Source organism: Rousettus aegyptiacus, unplaced genomic scaffold (assembly GCF_014176215.1).
Source record: "Rousettus aegyptiacus isolate mRouAeg1 unplaced genomic scaffold, mRouAeg1.p scaffold_m13_p_12, whole genome shotgun sequence".
Taxonomy (NCBI): Eukaryota; Metazoa; Chordata; class Mammalia; order Chiroptera; family Pteropodidae; genus Rousettus; species Rousettus aegyptiacus.
This window is the reverse complement of record NW_023416287.1, coordinates 61,218,120-61,235,027: the sequence shown is the minus strand read 5'-3', so window position 1 is coordinate 61,235,027 and position 16,908 is coordinate 61,218,120. Positions and strand designations below refer to the sequence as shown.

Here is a 16,908-nt window from a genome sequence, read left to right as displayed (position 1 = left end):
CTAGATAGCTAATTTGGTTGTAGCATATGTGAATTTCAAATATAGACTCATCTCCTATTTGCATATGGATCAAATTCATTATAGTTATCATATGAAAACTCTTGCCAGTAAGACTAGATAAGATCGGAAATAAAACTTGAGGAGCCCCCTCCTTTACCTTTAGTTGAAATCAAGTAAAATGTTGGTCAGTAGTATTTTCATGGACTTATTTATCATTACACAAAATGTCATTGAAATGTGAAAGCAAGAAGAATTGATTAGTAAGTTGTATTTAAATTCCAATTCTCCACAACTTGTGCTATATCTCTGAGGCTATTTTAGAGAGCTGCTTTTAGAAAGTCTGTGCAACCTCAACTGATTAATTTGCACAGGGCTCTACCACACAGCCTTGATTGAAGTGTCTCTGTGCAACTGATAAACCTTAGCGGGGAATACTTTCGAATACTATGGACAGAGGACTTTGAGGTGTAAATGGCCACTTAGCTACTAAGAATCTTTGGTGCAGGTTATCATTTTATTTTTGTTTCTATTCTAATTGTTATTTGCTCACATCTATATGATTTTTCTGAAGTTGATTTTTTAAAGACATCTTTCTGTCCCTTCCTCATTACATGGTATTTTAATGAGTAAATTTAAAATCAAGCCTATCTCAACACTGAATTGCTATCTCATCTAGTTGGTAATGGTGGATGAGATAGAGGTTTAATTCAAACCAAAGTGTTGATTTTGTTTAACTTAATGTGAGATTTGGAGTCCCTTTGGATATGTGTCATTTTTTAAAAAATATGTAGATTATTATGTGGCATCCTGGGACCTATGTGACCTATGAATATTATTTGAATATTGAAAAAATTATATTGACACAATTATATAGAATAATACAGACAGATAAAAAAGTGTCAGTGAAATTTGTTGTATTTTTGAGATTCATTTTTAAAAGGATAATTCCTTCTTCTAATCTCTTTTCCTACAAGCTTCTAGTATCTTAGTTGGAAATAAACATATGGTCTGTCACTAGAAACCATTGACTTAAGATTTAAGTATGTTGGCATGTTGAATAGTTTTGAAAATAAGGCCTGTTTTCTGATTATTAGGTAATACTGGGGACAGGAGAAATTGAGCATAGCTGCTTGCCAGTGTCTTTTAGTATAACATAGATACTTGGAATTTTGCTAGAGTTCTAAATGGGAAAGACTAAAAATACTTTTGATTTTATGGTCTCCAAAGTCACTGAGAGAAGTATGTATGATACTCTCTGGTAGAATTTCTATTGTTTGGGTATGCCCAGTCATTACGGTTTTTATTTTTTTAGGCTTAAAAAAAAAATGGTACACCATGACATTTTTTTCTTTTTCATTCATAGAATATGTTAAAAGACATCAGCATCTTAAAGCTTAAAACATAAAGTTCAAAATGTTGATTTGTAGAAAAAAAGTTTTTTGGGGGGAGGAAGAAATCTTACTCAAGCTTTTGAGAAACATCAACATTCCTTTTTATGGACATGTTGTCATCAGTAATGTTTCTTTTGAAGAATTGTTACTTAGAGGAATTCTAGATTTTTATCTTTTATATCTTTTTGGAGTTTTTAGTGGCATGGTAATCCAAAGGTGCATCTGTACACTGAAACCAAATACCATGCCATATCGTTTGTGTTCATGAATTCTGTGAGCCCATTCACTTCACGTGTGTACTAAAGCTGAAAGGGCAATCACTTTTGCCAGGTTCTGTGACTAAAATTTTAGTGTTTAAGGAAAGAAGTAATTGTACATAAATGTGTAGCAGTTTCTAAGGCGTTTGCCTCACGGCAAGCTCTACCATGTTAAGACTGACTATGGAGTTGGGTTATGTTGAAGTTAAAACTAATAACTCTTGATACTTTCTTTAATTTCTTATTGATGACTATTGAGGAGAGGACGACAGTGGTTTAACAATATGTGTGGTATGGTTTCATAGGCTACATCTCTGGGACACTGGACTTTGTACAAATGTTTAACATTTTGGTTTAAAAATGCCACGAATGCTGATTATTTTCCAGATAATTCAGTAACATAATCTTTGTGAAGGTGCTTGAAAAACATTCAGTATCAGATGGAGATATAAGATGATATTAGTCATGTTACAAAAACTGTGTAGAAAAAGCAGGAAATGTAAAACCTGGAGTATAGTTTAGGGAGAATTCCCTTTTCCCTCTTCTCCTTTTATTTATTTATTTATTTCCATCGTAATGACTTTCATAGAAAGAATGGATCCAGTGAACTAACTATATCTCTCCAGTTTCTCCTCTGGCTTTCATCGTTTTTTTTGTTTGTTTGTTTGTTTGTTTGTTTGTTTTTATTTTTGTTTGTTTGGTAAAATCATAAAGAGGGCAAATGTATTTTGTGATTAACCTTTATATTTCATGCTATATCATGTGGAATATTTCTACTCTTTGGAAACTAGTTCAGTATTTAAAAAATGGCTATATAGATAGGCCTGTGTTCCATTTTGTTAGCAAAACCAGATTTTGCTTAACTGTGCCTCTATTTTTATACTTTTCCAATTTTTCTCTCTTACATACAGTGCTGCTATGGAGATTCTTTTTTAGAGAACTTTGATTTTTAAGGATATTTTCTTTGGGGCTTTATCGTAAAAAGTAGAATTTCTAGGCCAAAAGGAATGTAGAGTATGCAGGGCTTTTTTTTTTTTTTTTTCTTATTTGCATTTTTGTAGAACTCTTCTTTACAGGGCTAAAAAGCCTGTTAGTTCTTTTCTACATCCTCATTACCATTAATTTTATAATGTTTTCCTTTTCCTGTTTCCCCTAAGGTGAAAAACACTCCTTTTTTATCCTGTGGTATTTTTCTGTGTTTGCCTTTATAAGTTAGGATTAATTTTAAGCATTTGTTGCCAACCCCCTCATTTTACAGATAAGTAAATTGGAGCTCACAGAGATTATAGGCTTTTCCCATGATTATACAGCTCTTTAGATTGTTAGTTACAGATCTGGAATTAGAACCCAGGTTTCCTGATTCCTTATTTAGTTCCGATGATGGTAAAATGATGATTTTAAAAATTCATTATGGTATATAGCACAGGGAAGAGTAGGGGGTAATGGAAATTTCTAACCTAATTATCCAAGTGTCTTGCAAGTGTTTATTTTGAGCTGGTATTCCTCGTTCCCCACTTCACACCATGACTTGTGTGTTACTAGACATATTTTGGAATTGGTGACTCTAAAGCAGTCAAACCCCCCAATAATAAAAAAATATCTTTCAATTATTGTCAACATTAGTATTTTGTGCATGTCTGTTTATAAGCAGAAAAATTTAGGGCTTTAGAAAAGAATATTTAGTCCTTAATGTTTAACTTACACTCCACTGAACTAGAAAAATCTCTTGTGGTAGCACATAACTTGAAAATAAAATAACTGCAATCATAAATTTTCATTCTGTCACCCAGCAGTGTATCTGACACGATGAAATAACCACCACACTGTGACATTGCAGAGGATCTAGGCTGTTTTTAGTGTGGATGTCAAGAGTGATTTTCCCGTATGTTTTGCATTGGTGGTCTGCACGCTTAGACATTTCACTAAGTAAACTCCTCCATTTCTGGTCCACATAAATAGCAACCTGCAATTACCAAGAATATTTTCAGTAATCCATTCATCCTCCCCAACTCTGGGCAGTGCATGATGATTATTTTCAACTAGATGGAATTTGATTTAAATTAGTTTACTTACTGATTGAGGCTCGTCGACATTAACACATTCAGAGGAAGCTGTAGTAAGGTTCTTTAGATGATAGGACTGAGATGTTTTTTATTAGTTTAGTTGGACTATACAACTGCACTGCTTTTTAAAATAATATGAGTATTTTTTGTACATGTGGTTTGAAATGGGACGTTATATATATCTTAGGGAGTTCTGTGTTCAAAGATTATATTAATTTGTTATGAAACCTTGGTTTTTTGTTTTAATTTACTTTTTTATTTCAATAATTTTTTTGATTATTGAATATGTAAATGTTTTAAAATATTTGAAAGTTAAGTATATAAACATTTATTTTATAAAGTCTGCCAACCACTTGCAGTTTACTTTTTTCTAATTGATTGTGGAAAAAGGCACTAAGTACTAAGGATGGTTCTCTTGGATATTGATCATCAGTTCTCTGGTGTCGCAAATGAAATGCAGCTATGTAGTTTCTGAGGGGTGGAGAACTTTTATTTAATACCTTGTTGTTGTTGTTTTTTAAGGGCAATTAAGTATATAATAAGATCACCTAAGAATTAATGAAAACCTTCATTTTCATTGTAATCATTTAGAATTTTCTTAATACTTAGACTGTCTTATATGCCTTTTGATATATTTTAGGTCCAGCTTTCTTAATGTAATGCTACCACTAAGATGAGCCATTTTGGGTGGTCACTTTTTTTTTTTTAAGTCCTTTTGTAGTTATTCATGATTTGAGTAGCTGAGGTCTGCTCTCTTACAAAGTGACAGCCCGATCTGTGTTAAAGAAAGTCAAGTCACACTTCACCTATGAAAATGTATTTGCAAGCAGGTAACCGAATGGTTTAAAATTCATCTTTTTAGTATCAGGGAGCCCCTTTCTCTCTTTAGTAAGCATCTAGTAGGAAATAGAAAATAAATGCAATAAGTAAGATTTACTGTATGTTAGATAATATAAATGCTACGGAGAAAAATTAAGCAGAGAAGGGAAATAGGAAGAATGTGTGTTCTGTAGTTTACGCAGGATGGCCACGGGAGTTGTCATTGTGTAGGAGACATTTGAGTAAGAACTGATGCTGAAGATGGTCCAAGAGCTATAGATAACTGGGAGAGGGAACATTTAAAATAGAGCAAACAGCAAGTGCAAGGACCGTGATTCAGGAGTGTGTCTTGAATGTTGAAGGAGTAGCAAGGAGCCTGGTATGACTGGAGTGGAGAGAGGAAGGCGCAGAGTTCTAGGAGATGCTGTCGCGTGCAGTTAGAGCAGTAACAGGCCAAGAGGGCACTAGGAGACCAGCTAGGAGGCTAGTGATAATCTAAATGAAAGAAAATAGTGGCCTAGATGAAGGTGGTAGTCGTAAAGGTAGGAAAAGGGGTTGGATTCTGAATATTAAAAAAAAAATATTCAAGTGAAATTCATATAAAATTAACCATTTTAAAGTGAACAATTCACTGGAATTTAGTACATTTTAATATTTTGCAGCCTCTGTCTAGTTCCAAATAATTTTCATCACTTCAGAGTAAAACTCCTTATCCATTAAGCATTTTCTCCTAAATCTTACCTCCCTCCATTCCACAAACCTGTTGTATCTGGCTTCTTTCACTTAGCATAATGTTTTGGAGGTTCATCCATATTATAGCATGTAGTAGTACTTTATTCCTTTGTATGACTAAATAGTATTTCATTATATGTATGGGTGTGTATACATGTACATATATATATATATAAAATATATTATATAGTTGATAGTGTGTAAACTATTTGTTTACCCATTTATTAGTTGGTGGACATTTGAGGTATTTTTACCTTTTGGCTATTGTGAATGGTGCTGGAATGGACATGTGTATACAGGTGTTTCTTTCAGTTATCTGTTTTCAGTTCTTTGAGTTACACAGCTGGGAATGGAATTGAGTGGTCATATAGTAATTCTATGTTTAACTTTTTAAAGAACTTTCAAACTGTTTTCCACGGTACTTGAATCATTTTATATTTCAACTAGCAATATACAAGGGTTCCAATTGTTCTACATCCTCCCTAAACTTGTTATTTTTCATTTGTTTTGATCGTAGACATCCTAGTGGGTTGACTTGTATTTTTTCTAATGACTAATGATGCTTTGTATTTTGTAATATGTATCATTTGTACATCTTGAGAGAAATACTCAAGTTCTTTGCACATTTTAAAATTAGATCGTTTATTTTTGAGTTGTAAGAGTTTTTTTATGTATTCTGGATGGTTGACCCTTATCAGATATATGATTTGCAAATGTTATCTCCCCTTCTCTAGGTTGTTTTTTCATTTTCTTAATGTTCTTTTAGACATAAACATTTTTGACTTCGATGAAATTTAATTTATTATTTTCTCTTGTTGCTGTTGCTTTTGGTGTCACGTTTAAGAATCCATTGCACACTCCAAGGCCATAAAAATTTACCCTTATGTTTTCTTCTAAGATTTTTAAGGTTTTAGCTCTTAATATTTAGATCACTGACCCATTTTCAGTTAATCTTTGCATATGATGTGAGATAGGTGTCCAACTTTATTCTCTGACAGTGTTTTGAAAATAGAGGTGACAGGATTTGATGAATTATATGGGTGGTATGAAAAAAAGAGGAGTCAAGGATGACTCCTATATTTTGTCTAAACACTGGGAAGGATGTTAGTCACCGATGGGGAAGATCAGGAACTTGGTTTGAATCTGTCAAGATGAATATCAAAGATGTCAAGGAGACATTTAAATATGGGCTTGGGGTTCAGTGGAGTGGGCTGGGCTGCAGAGAGGGGAGTACTAAGTGTATAAACAGTAAGTTAAACCATGACCCAGGGTGAAATCTCTAAGGATCTGAGTGTGAGCAAGAGGAAACTGAAGAAAGAAAAGAAATGGTTTCATTTTGAGCCTTTTAACACTCTACTGTTAGAAAATCAGGATTAGGGGCAGAATGGAAATCGAGAAAGAGTCATCGGGGAGGTAGGAGAAAAAGGCAAGTGAGGGAGTGTTTGAAAGGAAGGGAGTGATCATCTATGCCAGATGCTACTGAAAGGTCAATTCAGATGAGGACTGAGAATTCATCATTAATTTTGCAACATGAAAGTAACTGGTGCCTTTAGTTTGGGTGCATTCAACAGTCAGGTGGAGGAGGGAAGCTGGATACAAATTGAGTTTTTCTTTAAAAGGAAGAGGAGAAATGGGGTCAATTAGGGGATTTTTCAGAAATGGGAGTAACATGTTTGCATGATGGTGGCAAAGAATCCAGTAGGGAGGGAATAAGTGATGGTGCAGAAGAGAGAAGATAATTGCTAAGAAAAGAGCATGGAGTAGACTAGAGAAATGAGATGAAGTGGGACTCGGAAATCTATTTTATAATAAGCTCCACAGATATTTTCATGTACCTGCATTTGGGAACCACTCTTAACACATTTTGTTGAGTCATTCCTGGAATGGTTTAAAATCCTTCATTTCAGCTTGATGATTTTGTGTCAGCAGAAGGTTTGCTCGACAGAAATGGCAGATAGGATAAAAATGAAACCCTTGTGGTATTCGATGATGTAAACAGTGTTTTCATTGCTATAGCATCCTTGACAGATGGTTATCCAGTTTCTGCAAGAATACCACTGCCACTCTCTCCCCCCAAATGAGGAGATCACTCCCTTACAGAGTCTGCTCCATCTTTGGAGAGCTCTAACTGTTAAAAAGTGGTTTCTTAAAAAGTTTAACTGAAGCATATGTTCCTAAAATTTTTACCCACTGGTGCCTGTTTCATCTTGGCACCACACAGAGCAAGTGTATTCTTTTATGTTTTGAGGTCATTTATTTTATCATCTTTCATTCAACAAGTGTTTTTGAGCATTTGTTACGTGCCAGGGCTTTTAAAGGAATGGAGCAATGGTGGTCAACAAAACAGGCAAAACCTCTTTAGTAGGAACTTAGATTTAGAGATCTTCAAATACCTGAACATAATCACCTACACTCCTTAAAGCTTTTCTGCTGCAGGCTAAATATCAAACATTTTCTTTAGCAGCATTTGAGCATTCTGGTCTGCTCTTTTCTTTCAAATGGAAGAAACTGAGGTTCCCTCCACAAACGAGCCCTTGCTTTCTGTGCCTGTGCATTCTGCCGAGTCTGCCTTCTTGCCTCTGATGTGGATGCAGTACTTCTAGTGCAGCCCAAAGGGGATGGACATGGTGTACTGCGGCATCATTCTGTTGACCCCTGTTTAAGATTGTGGTTAACTAAAACTCCTGGGTGTTTTTCACATGAACTGCTAACCATATTGTACTTGTAAAATTGATTTTTGAACTCAAATGTTAGACCTGTAAGTTGAATTGTTTCAAAAGGGCCCTAGGTTCGATACCATCTGGAGACCCCACTGGCAATTCAAACACATAATAGCCCCAGGAATCAATGCCAGTACTTATTTTAAATCCTCATTCGAACAAAGGTACATATGGTAACATCTACAAATTTAAGATGATATGAGTTGTCAAATTGATGGGTTAAACTATTACAGGTATATAAATATATCAATAATGGGATTTGGATCAGTCCAGTTACTGCCATTTCAGATTCCTGCTGAAAAATGAATTTCATTTTTCAATAAAAATTTAAAAAATTATCTGTTTTCAAGAGGCACATATCTTATCAAAGCACATCCATTGTTGTTACAAAATCTTCATTTCATCTTGAGAACTTTTATGTCAATAGATAGTTGTCCCCTAAACTGACTGAACATAGAACAAAGATGAATCCTTTATGATGTGTGGAGATCTGAGATCCGTTTTTTTTTTTTGTTTTTTTGTTTTTCCCTGACTCCTGTGTCTCTGCAGGAGTCTAAAGTTAGTTTCTGTAATTGTTCCTTGTTGAATCCTTTATAGATCACTCTGGTTGGAGTTTGCTCACTTGTAAGGGAAAAGTTGGCTGACACTTTCATCTATATATATATATATTTTCAGTGTGGACTAAGTTCTTTTTATAGATGCTTTACTTTGCAGTTATTTTGGAAAAAAAAAAGTCTTTTATGCTTTTTTTCCAAATGAAATTATCTTTGATACTAATATTTGTACTCTGTGTTGTATTAAGAATGAAATGGACAGTGCCAACCATTTTCGAATGGTGTCTTTACACCAGGACGTGCCTCCTCTGTGCCTCACTCCAGGAGCCAGTCATTCTTTGTCACAATGCGTCATTTCTCCTCTGGTTAAGATTTCTAGTCTGAGAAAGTATCCCTTTAACATATGCATTCATCAGATCTTAATTGCACTGCTTTTTAAGTGTTAAATATTCTGCACTATTTATATGCTTTTATGCTTTCCAGTTTAACTCCTCTTCCTAGTGTCTAGACTAAAAAGTTTGGGAAATAATTCTTCCAAAGTTCTCTTATTTTAACTTACTTAAAAATATATATATCAATGGTTTTCAGATGCTTGAGAGTTACTCTGGGGTGAGCTTCTTAAAATGCAGATTCTCTGGAACCTGCCCCAGATTTTAAGGTCTGGATCCTAAGAATATGCATTTTTACAGGTAAACTCCAGGAGATTCTAACAAAGGTGGTCTTCCACCAATCTTACATAGTTGACCTTAGTATGTATTTCTATGACAGAAACACAACTCGGGTCAGTTGTTTCCTTTTTTTAGGTCAAACCCTATTAGTACAGGAGGATCTTTGAAAGTGTTATATGTTGGAGGTTGTATATTACCTCTTCTTTCTTACCTTTTTATGTAGAAGCCTATCTTCTATCTTTGTTTGGACAGATATTATAGCATCTAGTGTAGATATTGATGAATATTTTGTTAATGATGGATTAGAATATATAAGTATACACTGTTATTACATGTATTGCATATTTGTTTTAAACATCTGAGTATTTATTTCACCAGACACCCAATTAAGAAGATTAGGGAATTCTAATATAAGTGCTAATAAATTGAGAGTAAGATTCTTTGCTTACCTGGTAGAAAAAAACATAAATGACAAAGAAAATGCTTGTTAATTCCTAGGGCTGAAATTCAGCTCCTTCTTCCTGGCCCCTTCATTTACTTGCTGATGGTGTGGTCTGACCAAGGACATTTCTGTCAGAGGAGAAGCACCTAATATACTGCATTTGATTTTCCTCTGACATCAGGTGACCTTCCTGATATTCCCCTTTCATATTGGCACTTGACTTTATTCAGCAGTTTGTTGAATTGCATTTCTGAGCCCTACAAATAAGGGCCAGTTCATTATTATGTTGTCTTTCATTTAGGAAGTTCATTTGACATATTCTCATATAACAGGTATTATGAATTTAAGTACTGAGATGGAAATTCTCAGAGCCTGGGGAGTATTTGTGTTCTGTACCTTCATTCAGCAAATACTTGTTTTCTTTTGTGTGTAAGGAAGACACTGTACATTGCCTGGAAAATAGCAGTGCCTGCCTAACACTTGCTAGTTGTGGTAGTGGGGAAAGTGGTCATAATTTGTTGTAATCACTTAAATTATAAATATTTCTTTGTAGAATTTCTGTGTGGTTTTAAAGGTGGAAAATAATGGGCCTCCTAAATGAACTATCTGATCAGAGAAAAATCTTAACAGAGCTGAATATTTGTTCTCCTAATTTATTCATGAAATTAAATCCTGCTAATTTTCACATTATGCATATATGTAATGATTCCTTTAGTTCAGTCCCTCAGATCTGCAGTGGCATCTTCTGTTGACTTGTCATCCATTCTGTCAATGCAGAAGACATATATTAAAGCATCTTGTTGCATTTATATTGTAGGAAAATGGCCTCTTATGAGGTAATCTCACACGAACTACTCAAGTTGATATTGTCGCTCCGCTAATGATTAGCAAATTAGTTGGTAGCATGAATTCGCAATCCATATTAGTGCCCCATTCTCAGAGGTTTATTAGTTATTAAATAAATTAGGCAATTAAGAATAGATTCACCCTTTGTTTTGCTGGTTATTAATATACGATGTCTGATAGCTCACAATATGGTCATTTTAACAGTGCTATGTGGAAAGTGTAAGAAATGCCTTCCCGTTGGCATTCAAAACCATTCTTTATAAATGTATTATATTTGTTTAGTGTGTTGTATGTCTCGAGCAGTTTCATAAATTTTATTTTAGCTGCCCCAAACTCTGTGAGTCAGGTGTGTGTGTGGGCGGGGGGGGCGGGGGCGGAAGGGAATTTCTATTTTCACATAATGAAACTGAATTCATGGAGATGGAGTGATTCATGTAGAATCACAAGAATCAATAAGTGGCCCAGCGCGGTCTGGATATTGTCTGCCTATTTCCGTCCATTTTTTGGAGCCCTTTCCCTCCAGCCCATTAGGCCAGTGCCACTCATAAAGGCCACTTCTGTTGCAGCATTTCGTGCAGCTTCTGCTTTCTCAGGCCCCAGGTGCCAAGACCCACTCATTTCTCTGGGGTTTTAAAATCCATGCTGCCAGTAGAGGTGCACATTCATTTTCTTTCTTTTTTCTCTAAGAATGATCATAAACTTTGCTCTGTCTCTGAGAATTTAGTGAGTGTACCAAGAGTTTCCAGTTCTTTGGTCCTGCTGTTTCATCTTTTTGAACTATGATAGGTTCTCATAAACTCTTCGGTGTTATTTACTTTGTTGTTGTCTTGAGGGAGCAGGTAGTTTATATCATCACTATCTACTCAGCTTACTTTAAGGCATGAATGTTTTCTACTTAAGAAAAAAAAAATTAATTCCTATGGAAAGTAATAGAAGATGAATGTAGCCCCGTGAAGCAGCATCTTAGTTTGGCTAGATAAAGGGACCAGCAGTTAATTTGGTACAGATATAGAGATGGATCTTCTTGTTTGCCCCAGAATACTAGTTGTTAAGGGAAAATATAGAAAATTAGAGCATTAGAGAGTGAGCGACAGGAGACCATATACAAATGAGATTTCATGGATCGATAATGATAATAGATTTTTTTATTTATCAACTTGTATGTGCCAGGTTCTTAATAGATATTATCTTTAGTCTTTAAAATGGCCCAGCGAAATGGTAATTCTGTTTTAAAGGTAAGGAAATTCAGATATAAACAGTTTTGAAGTGGTTTATTCAAGGCACACCTTTAGCAAGTGGTGGCACCAGGAGTTGAACCCAGATCTGTGATCTCCCACTCCTGTGCTCTTCCCGATGTGCCATGCAGTCTCCATCGAGTTTGCCTGCAAATTCAGATAAGTGATGGACCAGATCCAGCAGGGATGAGTTATTGGGCTAAACACTTTGGAGAATGGCAGTTTGGATAGATAAGAAGGAGAAATAGATAAGGAGTATGTAGTATGTACGTGAGATCAAACTGTCAATAGGAGAAAGATTTTTATTGGAGAATACTCCCCCAAATGTAGACTGGTGACAGCAAGTCTTGTTCTTTGAGTGGCAGTGTAAGGGGCTGAATTGGCCGATGGGGTGGGAGTTGTTCAAAGCTGGGACGGAAAATTGGGCAAGTGTGGATTCTGGAGAGGGCAATAAAGCTAACATTAAAGGCTGTAAACAGTAGGTGAATAATGTTTTGTGTAAATAATTTTGTAGTGGCCTCCCTGAGATCCCTCCCTCAATTACCATTTAAATATCTACTCCTGGCCATACAAGATGAGTTTTCTGTTATGTGAGATGAGTTGCGTCCTAACTTACAGTGCGCCTTACTGAAGGTCTTAGTGAGGATGAAAACACAGCCTTCATAACTTTGGAGGAGTAAGAAGCTGCTTTGTGCGACTATGGCCAGAAAGGGGAAGTATCAAGGTAGAAAGATGAAAGGCGTTGCTGTGATCAGGAGTCTGCTTTTCTGCTATCGTTCCAAGATGATGGTCTGCCTCATGAGGTAAAGACTGTGTCACTTGTTTACCCAGTACCTCTGAAGCCTAGCAAAATGCCTGGCAGATATAGGCTTTAATTACTAGTTCGTAGATCAAGTGAATGAATCAGTATGAACAAAAGTTTGGAGAATTACCTAGAAATGAGGTTGAGAGTATCATGTATTTCCAGGAATAGTATAGAAATTTTTTTAAAAAATGAAGTAGTTGAGGAAGATGGGAATGGCATGCTAGCTTATGAAATTAGTGGAAAATATTTGGGTAAAAAGAAAATTTAACTAAACAGTAGGGTCATACTGTTTCAGGCCACACATACACAAACACATTTGGGAGCAATTTCTTCTCTATCTTTTTTTTTTTTTTTCCATTTAAATTGATCAATATTTTTTCTAAATGTCTTCCAAAATATTTTGATTTTCTTATAAGACTATACTGTAGGGGAGAGAGTAGAGGAGGAAAATTTAAAGGTTTTTTCTAGGTCAAGTCTTAATAGAAAATCACCACGGCAGTGATTGATGTGCTACGTGAAGATTCTATTAAAGTGTTCCTGTAACTTGCCTAAATGTGAAGTATGGTGTCATTAAAAACCCACAGTGTGCTTGCAGAGGGACTTTGATCAGCTTTATTCCTGTGGTCTCTTTTCTTGCAAAGTAAGGATGCAAAAGTCATTCAGAATGTTAGATTTTAAAAGATGGACAGAAAATTCACTACCTGAGAAATTTTTTTTCTTTAGTTCTGTCTGACTCCACTTGGGCTGCTATAATAGAATGCCATGGACTGGATCTCTCATAAACAACAAATTTATTTCTCACTGTTCCAGAGTCTGAGAAGTCCAAGATCAAGCCTCTGGCAGATTCAGTGAGCTTCTGCTTCCTAGTTTGTAGGCAGTGGTCATCTCGCTCTGTCCTCACGTGGTGGAAGGGGCAAAGGAGCTCACCGTTTTTTTTTTTTGTTTGTTTGTTTTTTGTTTTTTGTTTTTTTTATAATAAGGACACTAATCTCATCATGGGAGTTCCACCCTCATGACCATATCAGCTCTTACAGGCCTTACGTACAAATATCATTATCAGAGAATAGATTTCAACATATGAATTTTGGTGGGCTACAAATACTCAGTCTATAGCAAGCTCCTAGCAGAAAACAAATTTTAGTATGTTTGAATAAAATTATGAAATATTTTATTCTTGATTTGTGAGTAGAGCAAAAGAATCTTAAAAGGAAACAAACAACTTTCAAAGATTGCAGAACTTAAAATATCTTATTTGAGCTTTTTTTGTGTAGGTCATTTTATCAACAAATTATTTAGTATTTATTGATCCAAAATGACATTTGTTTTTTAGGTTTTTTGAACTATTTTTTGGTTATATATTTGGTTAGGTGAAATGATATAAAAAAGCTGTTTTTAAAAATAAAGATTACATTGAATGGGTGAGTATATGTGTGCTATATATGTGTCTGATTCTAAATTTTTAATTAAGTCTTGGAGGGAGCTCATCAAATTTGAGATTACGAATGTCTTAGCCTCCCATGGAAATTTAATTCTTTCACTATCCTAAACTGCTTTAAAAAAGGGATTATTGCTCTCACAGCCGAGCTCTGCTTTAAAAAGTCTTGGTAGTGTTACAGCTTTCTGTGCTCCCAAGGAAGTAACACAATTTTAGATTTCATTCACTGGGGATGGAACCCAAATCTTTTCCTCCAGGACTCCCTGGAAGAAGCCTGTTCAGCTGCTCTGCTCACATCTTGATGCTCTTATTTTTCTTGCGACTTGAGTCAATTAATTCTGCTTTATAGAAGCCTGGTAGGTTTAGCGTGATTACTTCACAGGTGTCCTGTTTGGGATGGGTGTATACCCATGTCTTTGAGGGCAGTAGTTTTCAAATTGTAACAACTGGGAAACATTGTGACAAATACGTTTTGCATCATGATCCTACCAAGGAAGTAACAGAGTTTATTGCCACATTATTCCCAAAATTCTGCTTTTTGACCTAATTACTCTTTTCTTATGCAGTTCAAGATGCCCTAAGTTATGATTATGACATATAGAGTTATCATTCACTTTTTGTGTTAATAATTTGTATTTTTTAAGTTGTGGGCAGGGTTGATATTCATATGTTTTGCAAATCATAAGCTGGACTTTCATTAAGAAAAATAAGGTTTTGACATTTTTATCTTTGGTTTATGCTTACCAAAGACATCAAGGCTGACTTCTATGAAATATTTTTTCATAATTACCATAATTTTCTTTAGTTGTAGGTAAATTTTTATATGGAAGTAGTTGTGTTTTGTTTGTAGGTTTAAACTTTTTATAGCTGTGATTTAAGCATATTAAAACTGTTGGAAATAACCCTTTTTTCAGAGAAAAATAATAGCATTAGGTATATGTCAGCTTTGGACTCAATAATGTTTTGAAAGGCAAATTAAAATTTTCAGTGAAGTAGTGTGCGCCACATCACACACTGGCAATCTAAGGTCCGTTTGTCTATATGAGAGGAAAAACCCACATAATGTACAATGTCTAATTGTTTTGAATGAATTATGATACATTTGAAGCACTTATATAAAAGTTTCAAGATAATGGGTATGATCTGTCTGTTGTTGGTTGCATCAGAAATTAGTTTAAACATTTACTTTCAGAGATAAGCAAAACAGCAATTTACATAGACTTTGGTTTGTACCACTGGTGTATCTGCCAGAGCCCAGTAAACAATGAGTACTGAACATGTGGCAAAGCTCATTCTATTATATTTTTGTGTCCTTCTGTGGGAGGTAGCCTCATTAGTAATGGGGTTAATGTTATACCCAGCATTTACTTAGCTCCTTAGTTTATGAATGCCACTGAAACATATTAAAGGAAAAATTTGGATATTATAGTTTAGCAGTCAACTTTCTTTGGAGAGTAGCCAAATACATGAGAAATAAATATACATACATCTGATATTTTAGGTACACACTTATTATATTGTATACAGAGAGCTCTGGATGCTTACATAATTTATGAAATTATATAAATGATAAAATTAGCAGACTTAGTTACAACTTAAAGAGGTTTTCTGAACCTAATTACACATCCTGGTGTGACCTATTAATTCACTTTAATTTTATATTTGATTACAGAAAAAAACAAAAAATTCAATGATAAAAATTTTAAAACATATCGAAAGTGTGATAATGAGTTGCCATCAACTCATTTAGTTGTTAGTAGCATTCTGTCCATACTTTTTTACTAGTTCCTTTAGTCCTGTGTCCTGGGAATGTTGGAGATGTCTCAGGATAGCAGCCAAATAGTCATGGATCATTTATCCTTTCATTATCTAAAATCTTTGTCACTGCACATTCTTTTAGGATTGTAAGCTGTAGGTAATCATTTAGTTTTGTAAAATGTTTGACCACCATCATCCTTGGCCACCATCACCTGTGTAGTCTGATGCCTGAGCATAGGGAGCTTTGCAATGTTTTAAGCTTATAATTAGCTGAGCTTATTTGTATATAAAAATGAAAGAGGAAATATCACACATTTCTGTTCTTTTATGAAAGAATTTCTTAATTGTATTTGTACTGAAATAGCTTCAAAGGACTTGTATACATTAGAGCAACTCTACCTCCAAACATAATAAACCCTGCATTTTTCTGAACCTAATTGTTTATATATTTAATCAGTTTGGCATGGCTTAAATTGCTATATTGTAATTAGCCTTGTTGCTCTGTGAACAATTATTTTCCTTATTAAAAAGTGGAATGATCATTATTTTAATCATCTTAAATACAATCTTAACTGTATTTTGAATAGGTAAATTGGTTTGACCATTGCTCACTGTGAAGAAGGTATTTTCCCTGTGCCTCAGGGCCTTGAACCGATGGCTGCTTCCCAAATTTCTGATAGAACTAGAATAACCTGTCACTATAGCTACCAGAATTTAAATTTACTGTTATTAGGTGGAAGCTTATAAATTCCCAAGCCACTCAGAAGTTGAATCCATCAACTAAATCCATAACTGCTCCCACAGGAGCTGGGGGAAAAGCCCTGTAGATTTTAGTATTTTCTCTCACATCAGGTTGGTGGATTGGATAACTTGACAGTCATTTTTTTTTCTTTATAAAAGAAGATGATTTAATAAGTAACACAACACTTATCTTTTTTTTTCCCTTTATAACACAATTCCTCTTCAAGATGTCTTCTGTACTGCTGCTGAAATTCTTTACACAAGGCATATATTATATTGTGTGTCTCCTACCTTAGAACTCACCTTGGGCCTACGTGGGCTTATAAGTGCATTAAGTAGAAAGTCCAGCTGCCTCAGCCTAGGCTGCAAGGCCTTGGATCTGGCCCTGGAGCATGCCTCCGGAGTTTCTTTGCCCCATAACCCTTGTGGACATTCTGGGCGT

General features: G+C 35.0%; 1 protein-coding gene across 1 annotated transcript in view; it reads left to right on the top strand.

The window, feature by feature from the left end:
• Positions 1-16,908, top strand: part of CDH2 (cadherin 2) — a 194,523-nt gene that overhangs the window by 26,872 nt on the left and 150,743 nt on the right. The gene's annotated exons all lie outside the window — the stretch shown is intronic.